Genomic DNA, 10,283 nt, shown 5'->3' with positions numbered 1-10,283 from the left:
GGAGCATGACTTTGTACTGGAACAAGTGGAGGAAGCTATAATAGTTGCAGAGGAAGAAGTGGTTGAAGATTTAGGAGATGCAGAACCTCCACAGGAACCTCAAGTCACAGAACCCTCTTCTAAGGAGTTTGAATTTGTTGTTGAGGAGGGTGTACAACCTCCAAGGCATGTCATGGTTAAAGACTTGGAAGAGGTTGATCAAGAGATAGAGATTCAAGAAGAAAAAGCACAACCTCCCATGCCCTTGGAAAGCAATGAAGAGGAGATTGAATTGGAAGAGAGCTACCAAGAGGAAGAGGTTGAAATTGAAGAAGCTTGCAAAAAGGTGGTAGTTATCAGAGAAGAGCACAAGGGAGTGGAGCTTGCAATTTCATTAAAAATACCTCCCCCTAAGTTGCCATCATCCTTCACAACATTCAAGTGGGTAAAATTCATATCACTTGGCTTTCCAATTCCACTTGAATATGGGCTACTGGAGACGGATGGTCAACTTATAGCTCTTTGTGACGCTAAGAGTAAGCGGAAGATGGTCAGTGGTAAGAATTGTCCTGCAAGGTTCATCATGGTTGGAAGCTCAAAGTTTAAATGCAAAGGTTGGTGTAAAGCTCAACTGAATGGGTCTAGGAAGTTGTTTGGCCGCTTACGTGAGAATTCAGACTGATTGCCACCCGGATGGAACAATATTGCTCAACCAAAAGACAGGTGCAAAGGCAAGGTCTGGGACCCCGAAATCCATTCTATCAATCACCACTCTTGGGGTCTTGTCACTTGCTTTAACTTACTTGAAGGCTTTCTGCGCCTAGTTTGGGATCCCGGAGGCTGTGGGAATTCCAAACATCGGTGGAGATTTTTGGATGAGTACAAGCATAAGCCACCATGACAGGAAGCTCATCAATTGTCCAACTTAAGGACTTTAACTAAAAGTGCTAGGTGGGAGACAACCCACCATGGTATGATCGTTCTCTTTTTAGTTTTAATTTTAGTCTGTTTTTGAATTTTTATTGAACCTGCAATTTTTGCATGACATTCATTGCATTTTGCATTTTGCATACTTTAAAAAAAAAGCCACGCGGCGCGACCGCATCAGCGACGCGTCCGCGTCGCAAGGAGAGGGGAGAATAAAAAAACGAACAGAGAGTCACGCTGGAGCGTGGCTGGAGGCGTGCCAGTGGCACAAATCGATCCACGCGACCGCGTCGCCGACGCGTCCACGTCACATGGGAATAATGGCCTCCCACGCGACCGCGTGACCCACGCGGTCGCGTGCCCTGATTTTTGACGTAAAAAGGGTGCATAACGAATTATTGTGCGAGAGTGGTGCTGGATTGGTGCTGAACGCACAATTCTACCCACGCGGACGCATGACTCACGCGTCCGCGTCATTCCCTTCTAAAGCCCACTCACGCGATCGCATGCCCCACGCGATCGCGTCACCCCAAATTTGGCAAATAAAATAATTCGAACAGAGAGTTTTGCAGGCGCGAGGCCGCACTCGCGCCAGAAGCATAACATGTGTCACACGACCGCGTGACCGACGCGACCGCGTTGATTAACTTAAAGCGCAAGTCACGCGACCGCGTGCCCCACGCGTCCGCGTCGCTTGCGCCGCACAGCTTATCCTAATTTGTCAAATATCTTATATTTTCTTCCCCAATCCTAATTTTTTTCCTCCCTCCTTTCTTACTTATGATGGTGTTTTTGCGGAAAACGAATTTTCCAACACACAAAACTAACCGGCAAGTGCACCGGGTCGCATCAAGTAATAATAACTCACGTGAATGAGGTCGATCCCACAGGGATTGATGGATCAAGCAACTTTAGTGGGTGATTAGTTTAGTCAAGCTAACATTGAAGTGGATTGTGTGAAACTGTAGCCAACAGAATGTAAATTTGCAGGAATTATAAAGTGCAGAAAGTAACTTGCATAGAAACTTAAAGAGCAAGAAAAGTAAATTGGCAAAATCTTAAATGACAAGAAATGTAAATTGCATCAAATGTAAAGGGGATTGGGTGCAGGAAATTTAAAGGAAAGCGATAAGCAGCACTTAGAATAATTACAGAATAGTTAAATTGCATGAAAAGTAAAAGGGATTGGGTGCTGGGAATTAAAACTTCAACAAGAAAATGTAAAGTGCAATCAAGCAAAGAAGTAAAAGATGAAGTAAGTGCAGCAGATTCAAACAGAAATGAAAAATTGCTTGAATAACAAGACAGAAAGAAACTTAGCTCAATTGTAAAATCTAAAAGAGAATTTGAGGATCCAAGAAGAGCAATGAACCCAGGAAGCAAATCTGGATCTCAATTCTCCTTTGCTCAGTCAGAAAATATATTGCAGAAGAAACTGAGGTTTAAAAATAGCAGAGAAGATTAAAACCCAATCCTTAGATCAATTGAGAGGAAGAGTGGAAGATGATTCTCAGAATTTGAATCAATGGAGCTCTTCAACCTCAATTCAAGATCCAAAACAGAAAAGCTAGAGTTGCAAAAAAAGAAGATTTAAAACAGCAAATAAATTTTGAATTATGCAGAAAGATTAACAAGAGATCTCAAGGTGGAATTGAAACAGAAGTTCTTCAATTCTCCACCCAAGATCCAAAACGAAAATGAAAATTACGAGAGCTTTCTAATGGAGCTGCCCCCTAATTCAGCTTCTATTGATGCCTTTATATAGGCTTTACAAAAATGAAAAATGAAAATGAAATTAAAACAAATTACAAAAAATAAAAATCTTAATTTAATTGATCCATGTGCCTTTGAGTGATGATGTGGGCTTTGCTTGCTTTGGATTTGAGGAGAAATGAGTTTGGTTGGCCTTGATTCAATTTGGAGAGGAATTGAATTTAAATGAAATTTTGGTTGAATTTTGGCCCATGTTGCTCCCAGGAGGCTGCCCTGCCCTTGTGGAGGGCAGAGCAGGGAAATTGTGCGTGCGGCTCATTGCGTGCGAGCTTGGTGTGTGAGGATGCTGCCCTGCCCTTGTGGAGGGCAGGGCAATGTTGCCTTGGTGTGTCTTGTGCGCGCACCACGTTCCTTGACCGTGCCATGATGCGCTTGTGTGCGCCAAGCCTAAGCCTTTACTTCCTTGAAGGTCTTGTGTTCGAACCTTGGTGAAGGCACTTGAGGAGCAATTTTTTTCTTTGATTTTCCATGAAGAGCACGACATTGCCCTGCTCTCCAAGAGGGCAGGGTAGAAAATTGAGCGCTACTTTGTTTTGGGGTGAGGTTCCAGCTTCGAGCCTTGGTGGAAGCACTTTGGTTTATTTTCGCTTATTTTTTGCCCTTAAAGATACCTTCCGTTCCTACCTCAATTGTATGCCAAATATGGATTGCTATATATCGTTGGAAAGCTCTAAATGTCAGCTTTCCAACGCAACTGGAAGCACATCAATTGGACGTCTGTAGCTCAAGTTATAGCCCTTTGAAGTAGGCATGGTCATGCTGTGAGCGGCCAGATTTTAACTTAGCGAAAATTTGCTCCAACCTCACTTTATTTCATCATGATTCTGCCCTGCCCTTGGCAAGGGCAGGGCAGTGTGCGTGCTGGTTGTTTTCCTCTTTAATTTGGTCATGGGCCACACTTTTAAAAGCGTGGCCTAAGGCTCCAAAGTGTGCTCCAACTTCAAAGTGTGTCCCAAAGCTCTTTTTTTCTCCTTTTTTTGTGCTTCTTTGCTTCTTTTTCTTCTTTTTTTCCTACAAGATTTATAAAATTAAAAGATCAAGAAAATATATCATTTAAGCACAAAAGCATTCAATATTTAAGCACAAATCATCAATTTCTTGTATGAAAAAGCATAGAAAATGGGTATACGATGACTTGTCATCAACTCACTTCTTTCCCTTCTCATTCTTCTTATCTTTCATTTTATTTATTTGCATATTCCATTCATTGCATTTTAATTTAGTGTATATTCTTCCTTCTTTTTTAAATTCATTATTTTTCCTTTGGTGTTGAATTTTCTTATTTAACTGTTGCATCTTCTCTTGAATTATTTTGAGTGCTTAGTGACTTGTTTTATTCTGGTTAGGTAATATTATTTATATCAATGTCAATTTTTATACCTGTATCACTTTTGTATTTACATGAATTTATATTATCTCTCCTTACCCACACTCTCTTCCCTCAATTTTGCAAATTTTTACATTATTGATATGCCATGTGTCTCTACTATTTTCTCACTTGCATGTTGTAGCTACCATGTAATTGAGACCCCCCATTATTTGGCATTAACCCACCCAGACTTTATTTATATTCTTATTTTTATTTCTGGGTTACTTTTTCTTCTTTTTCCTCTTCTTTCAGGATGGCCACCACAAAGGGAGAGGAAAAGCTTCTTACTGGAGAGACAAACAAGTTCATCTGCTCAATCTTTGGAGAAAAGCATCAGTTGAAGAAACCCGTCCACCTGCACATCTTAGCATGCACCGAGGACGGCGCAATCTTTAAGTGTGGAGAGGTCGATACCGATCTCCATGGGTTAGTTACTCTTCTATCTCAACACCAATGGTTTATTTTCCTTGTTAGTTATTGCATTTGCATGTTTGATTGCATATTTTACCACTTGGTGATGCCAGGGCATCTAGGCCAGTTTTACTGACCTTTTCTTTACTGTTTTAGGGTAGTTTCATGCATTTTCTTAGTGAATAAGGCAAGTTTTGGGTGAATATACATTTACACATTGATTCAAGCAACTATTGTGAATTTTGTATGATTTCATGAGATTTTTGCTAGAATTGCATGATAACTTGATGATGCATAATCTCGTGACTTTAGCTAGAGCTTTGATGCACTTTAATTGCTTGATTTCAGGACAAATGAAGCATGGAAGAACCACGTTAGCATTCATGTTAACTTAGTTAATGAGAACACTAACGTGGAATGGCAAGGAGCTTGCAACGTTAATGAGAAAAGTGAACACCAATAACGCCTGCGAAGCCATCCATAGCTCACATTGATAGCCACGTTAACTAAGTTAACGTGGTAGTTAACGTAGAAGAAAAAGGGGAACTCCACGTTAACGAGAAAAGTGAACACTACTAATGTTAGGAAACTAGGCAATGCCCCACGTTAAGAGTCACGTTAACTTAGTTAACGTGAACTCTAACGTGGAAGAGGAGCAACAACGCCAACGTTAGTGACACTCACTTTTGTCACTAACGTTGGATCATTAGCATTGCCTACGTTAATTCTCACGTTAAGATTGTTAACGTGAAAGTTAACGTGGAGTTGAAATTCAAAGAACCAACGTTAGTGACACTCACTTTTGTCACTAACGTTGGGAGATGGCTTTATTTACTACATTAAGAGCCACGTTAATTTAGTTAACGTGAGTCCTAACGTAGGAACTTTAGGCAATAGGAGCGTTAGTAACAAAGGCGAGTGTCACTAACGCTCTCGAAGGTGAAGAACACCCACGTTAGCTAAGCTAACGTGAGACTTAACGTAGGGGCAAGAGGCAAGCCAACGTTAATGGGAAAAGTGAGTCCCATTAATGTTTGCAAAAAGGGGCACAAGCCAATGCTAATGGGAAAAGTGAGTCCCATTAACGTTGGCCAAGGATTGAATAGGAGGCGTTAGTAGTCACGTTAAGACTACTAACGTTGGAGTTAACGTGGGTATATAAGGGTGGAACGTTAGTGGAAAAAATGAATGCCACTAACGTTCTCGCACCCAAAACTGTGACTCAACGTTAATCTCACTAAATGCCCAAGCCTAACTCATATTTCTCTGCAAGCTGGGCCCACTAAAGATGAGAAATGCTTCAACTCAAGGTCCAGAGCCCACATCCAAGACTTGAAGAACTCACTAGAAGATCATGAGGAGTAGTATATATAGGAGTAGTTTTGAACTAGAGAGGAGCTTGGCACTTCTGGGCACTACTCTCTATAGATTTACTTTTTCTGCACTTTTGCATGGATTCTTCTTTTCTGCTATTTTTCATTTCTAGAGCTATGAACAACTAAACCCCTTTCATTGGGTTAGGGAGCTCTGTTGTAATTTGATGGATCAATTATAGTTTTCATTCTTCTTCTTCTTTCTTTTCTCTTGATCTTACTAGAAAGCTTTCAATCTTAATTCAATTGGTTAGTTGTCTTGGAAAAGAAACTCTCCATAATTGGATCTCCTTTGAGCCTTGGAAAAGGGATGAAGAGATCATGCTAGAAATGCTTTCTCATGTTGGACCAAATTGGGGTTTGGATGGATATTGTGACATGTAATCCTACCAACACTTTGATTTGGGAATACATGTGGTATAATCAGTGACCACACTTCATCTCTTCCCATGAGAAATTAAATCAAAGAATTGGGCAATTGTTCAAGCTTAAAGAGATTAGATTGCCAAGGAATTGGGATCCAATCACTTAAGATTGCCAAGGAGATCAATGAATGCATTGATTGAGGAAGAGATGAGAATGAACTTGATCCAGAGAATGCAACATCTCCTGAACCCAATGATTTCCCCATATCTTATCTTATCCATTCTCTTTACTTTCTGCCATTTAATTTCATGCTTATTACCCCAACTCCCCATTTAAGATTCTGCACTTTAATTCCTGCTATTTACTTTCCAGTCATTTAATTTTCTGCAAATTCCAAATCCAATTTCTGCTCAGCTCAACTAGCACTTTCTTCTAACTAAAATTGCTTGACCAATCAATCCCTGTGGGATTCGACCTCACTCTACTGTGAGTTTTACTTGACGACAATTCGGTATACTTGCCAAAGGGAAATTTGTTGAGAGACAAGTTTTCATGCATCACTTGGTTGAAGTAATAAATTTCTTTTCAAGACTTTATTTTATAATATTTCACTAATTTAAATTGAAAATTAAAATTTTCTATGTGTTAAATTTGTTTGAAGTTGTATTTGGAACATGGTTTTTGAGCCAAAGAACACACAACCTGTGAAATTTTGAGCTTATTTATATGGTTACATTATTTAACCATAAATTTTTATTCTTGTGTGTTTCCTTCTCTATAATTGCAATATCTGCTTTGTTCCATTCTATATGTCCATTATTTAGTGTATTTACATGCTTGCATATGATTGAGGCCATTATTTGTTATTAGCTCACTTATCTCAAATAAGCCTACCTTTTACATCACCCTTGTTAGCCACTTTGAACTTTTTAACCCCCTTCTATTTCATAACCACATTACTAGCCTTAAGCAGAAAAACAAAATAAAAATCCCAAGTTGAATCCTTGGTTAGCTTAAGATAGATATTGTGTATAATTTAAGTGTGGGAAAACTGTGGGAACATGGGTTAATAAGGGAATGTATCATGTTTCTAATTTATTTGAAATTTGGGAATTTGGGAACCGACTCATGAAAAAAAAAACCAAAATAGAAAAAAATAATGAAAAATCCATGTGCATTGATAAGTTATGTTTGCTTTTATAATTCAAAAAAAATTTATGAATAAGGGGACAAAATTACCCCAATAATAAGTTTAGTAGAGAAATCAATGCACATGGAAGTAAAATCAAAATAAAATTGGTACATGAGTATGTGATAAAAAGTGGGAAAATTATGGGAAGATAAGTATAATTTTAAAATTTTTATAGAGTATGTATATGTTAGGTGAGATCTTAGACTACTCAAGGATTCACTTTACTAGCTCACTTAGCCTTATATATACCCTTACCTTTACCTCAGCCCCATTACAACCCTGAAAAGACCTCATGACGTTTGCATTGGTATGCTAAATATTTGTTGATTGATTACATGAAGAACAAAGTTTTAGAAAGCATGACTAGAGAAGAGTAGAGTGATTACCCTATACACTAGAGAGATTAGAGTGATATACACTACCAGTGAGGGTTCAGTGCTTAATTCTATGTTCCCTGCTTTCATGAGCTATCTTCTTACAAGTTTACTTGTCTTTATTTTATATGATTTGAATTAGTGAAATCTGATTTATGTTTGTCTTGGAGAACTTATTTATTTTTAACTAAGTAGGTAGAAACATTTTTGCATGTAGTTGCATTCATATAGATAGGTTACATTTCATACATCCTACCATTCCTCTTCATCTTTATAGTTTCTCTTGAGCTTAGCATGAGGACATGCTATTGTTTAAGTGTGGGGAGGTTGATAAACCACTATTTTATGGTTTATCTTGTGCTTAATTGAGTGGATTTTATCAACTCTTTACCCACTTATTCATACTATTTGCATGGTTTTACATTTGCCTTCCTAATTATGTGCTTTGATTGAAAACATGCTTCTTTGGCCTTAAGTTCCCTATGTTTAATCCTCTCTTATTACTATTAGATGCCTTGATATGTGTGTTAAGTGTTTTCAGATATTATAGGGCAGGAATGGCTTAGAGGATGGAAAGGAAGCATGTAAAAGTGGAAGGAATACAAGAAGTTGGAGGAATTGCTAAGCTGTCCAACCTGACCTCTTCGCACTCAAACGGCTATAACTTTAGCTACAGAGGTTCAAATGATGTAGTTTTAGTTGCGTTGGAAAGCTAACGTTCGGGGCTTCGATTTGATATATCATTTGCCAAACCTGCCCCGAAGTTAGGCGATGCGAATGCGTGAATGACGCGCCCGCGTCACATCTGCGAACTGTAATCCGCGCGGACGCGTGGATGACGCCTCCGCGTCACTTAGCCGCGACCTGTACGGACCAGAAAGCGCTGGAAGTGACTTCTGGACTGTTTCTGATCCAGTTTTCGGCCCAAAGAACACAGATTAGAGGCTATAAAGTGGGGAAATGCATCCATTCATAAGCATGCTTTCATAATTCACAATTTTAGTTCTAGATGTAGTTTTTAGTGAGAGAGGTTCTCTCCTCTCTCTCTTAGGATTAGGATTTAGATTTAGGATTTTATTTGCTTTAAGGATTATCTTTTTATTAGGTTCAATATTCCTTTTTCATTACTTGCTTTCTCAAGTTAGTTTATGAATTCTTCTATGTTACAGATTACTCTTTCGAATTAATGTTATTTGAGATATTTTCAGATCTATGAATTGTTTCTTTTATTTATAATATAAATAATTTGGATTTTTCCCTTTTGGCTTTGGTTGAGTAATCAGTAACTCAGGAGTTATCTTAGCTCAACATAATTGATAACTGTTATCTTTGCTAATTGAACTGAACTTCAATAATCCCAACCTTTTCTTAGGAAATAAATAGGATTCGAAGGTCAAACTAATTAGTCCCTTGACTTTCCTTTGCTTTAGCAAAGGTTAACTAAGTGGAATTAAGATTCAACTTTCATTATTATTGATAAGAATAACTAAGTATGGACTTCCAATTTCTCATACCTTGCAAATGGGTTTGCTTTACAGTATTTATTTATTTTAATTGCCATTTAAATTATTTGCCATATTAATTCTTCATTCTCAAACCCCAATTTACAATCTCCACAACCAATAATAAGAACATACCTCCCTGCAATTCCTTGAGAAGACGACCTGAGGTTTAAATACTTCGGTTATCAATTTATTTAGGGGTTTGTTACTTGTGACAACCAAAACATTTGCACGAAGGGATTTCTGTTGGTTTAGAATCTATATCTACAACGCGACTATTTTTATAAAATTCTTTACTCGCAAAAATTCTAACGTCAGAAATCACATTCCAAAATATGTTAGAAGTGGAAAGCCTTTTAATTAGGAAAACTATAATCATGCCATGAGTGAAACTATTTGAAAGAAGTAGTGAAAAGGCAAAGGGGGAAGTTAGAAAGTTAAAAGTGGGTAAAATTAAAAAAGAGGTTAGAAAGCGAAAATCAGTGAGTTAGTAAAAAGGAAGTCAGAGTAAGTGGCATGATGATTGGTTTCTAAGTAACAAGAATTTCACAATTTGAAGCAACAGTCAACTCATATTCAAGCAGGGGAATCAAGTTGTTGATGATGCATAGAGATATAGAAATAGCAAAAAGTGAAATCTAATCAACAACAATGTGATTTATGAACTAGGAAATCGAAGGGAATAAGAATGCTGGCCTGTGCATTCATGAATTGGTTTGGTAAAAGCAAAGGAATGCCAAATTCACATTGCTAAAACCAAAATAGGAATGAATATCAAAACAATTTACAGAAAATTTGGGCAGCATTCCGGCTAAAAGTGGATGTTCCCAGAAAATAAATATGAAGCAGAATAGTTCATATAAATTAAGATAAACTGTAAATGGATATAAATAATATGACATGAAAGAGCAGTCGCAATAGCAGCATGAACAGTAAGAACATCATATGAACAATACTAACATTACAGCAACAGCAGAATTGCAAAAATTAGAAAACAAGTAGCAAGAACAGCGCAAT

This window comes from Arachis stenosperma, chromosome 4 (genome assembly GCF_014773155.1).
Source record: "Arachis stenosperma cultivar V10309 chromosome 4, arast.V10309.gnm1.PFL2, whole genome shotgun sequence".
Lineage (NCBI taxonomy): Eukaryota > Viridiplantae > Streptophyta > Magnoliopsida > Fabales > Fabaceae > Arachis > Arachis stenosperma.
The sequence above is the reverse complement of the archived record's forward strand: the minus strand, read 5'-3'. Positions refer to the sequence as shown.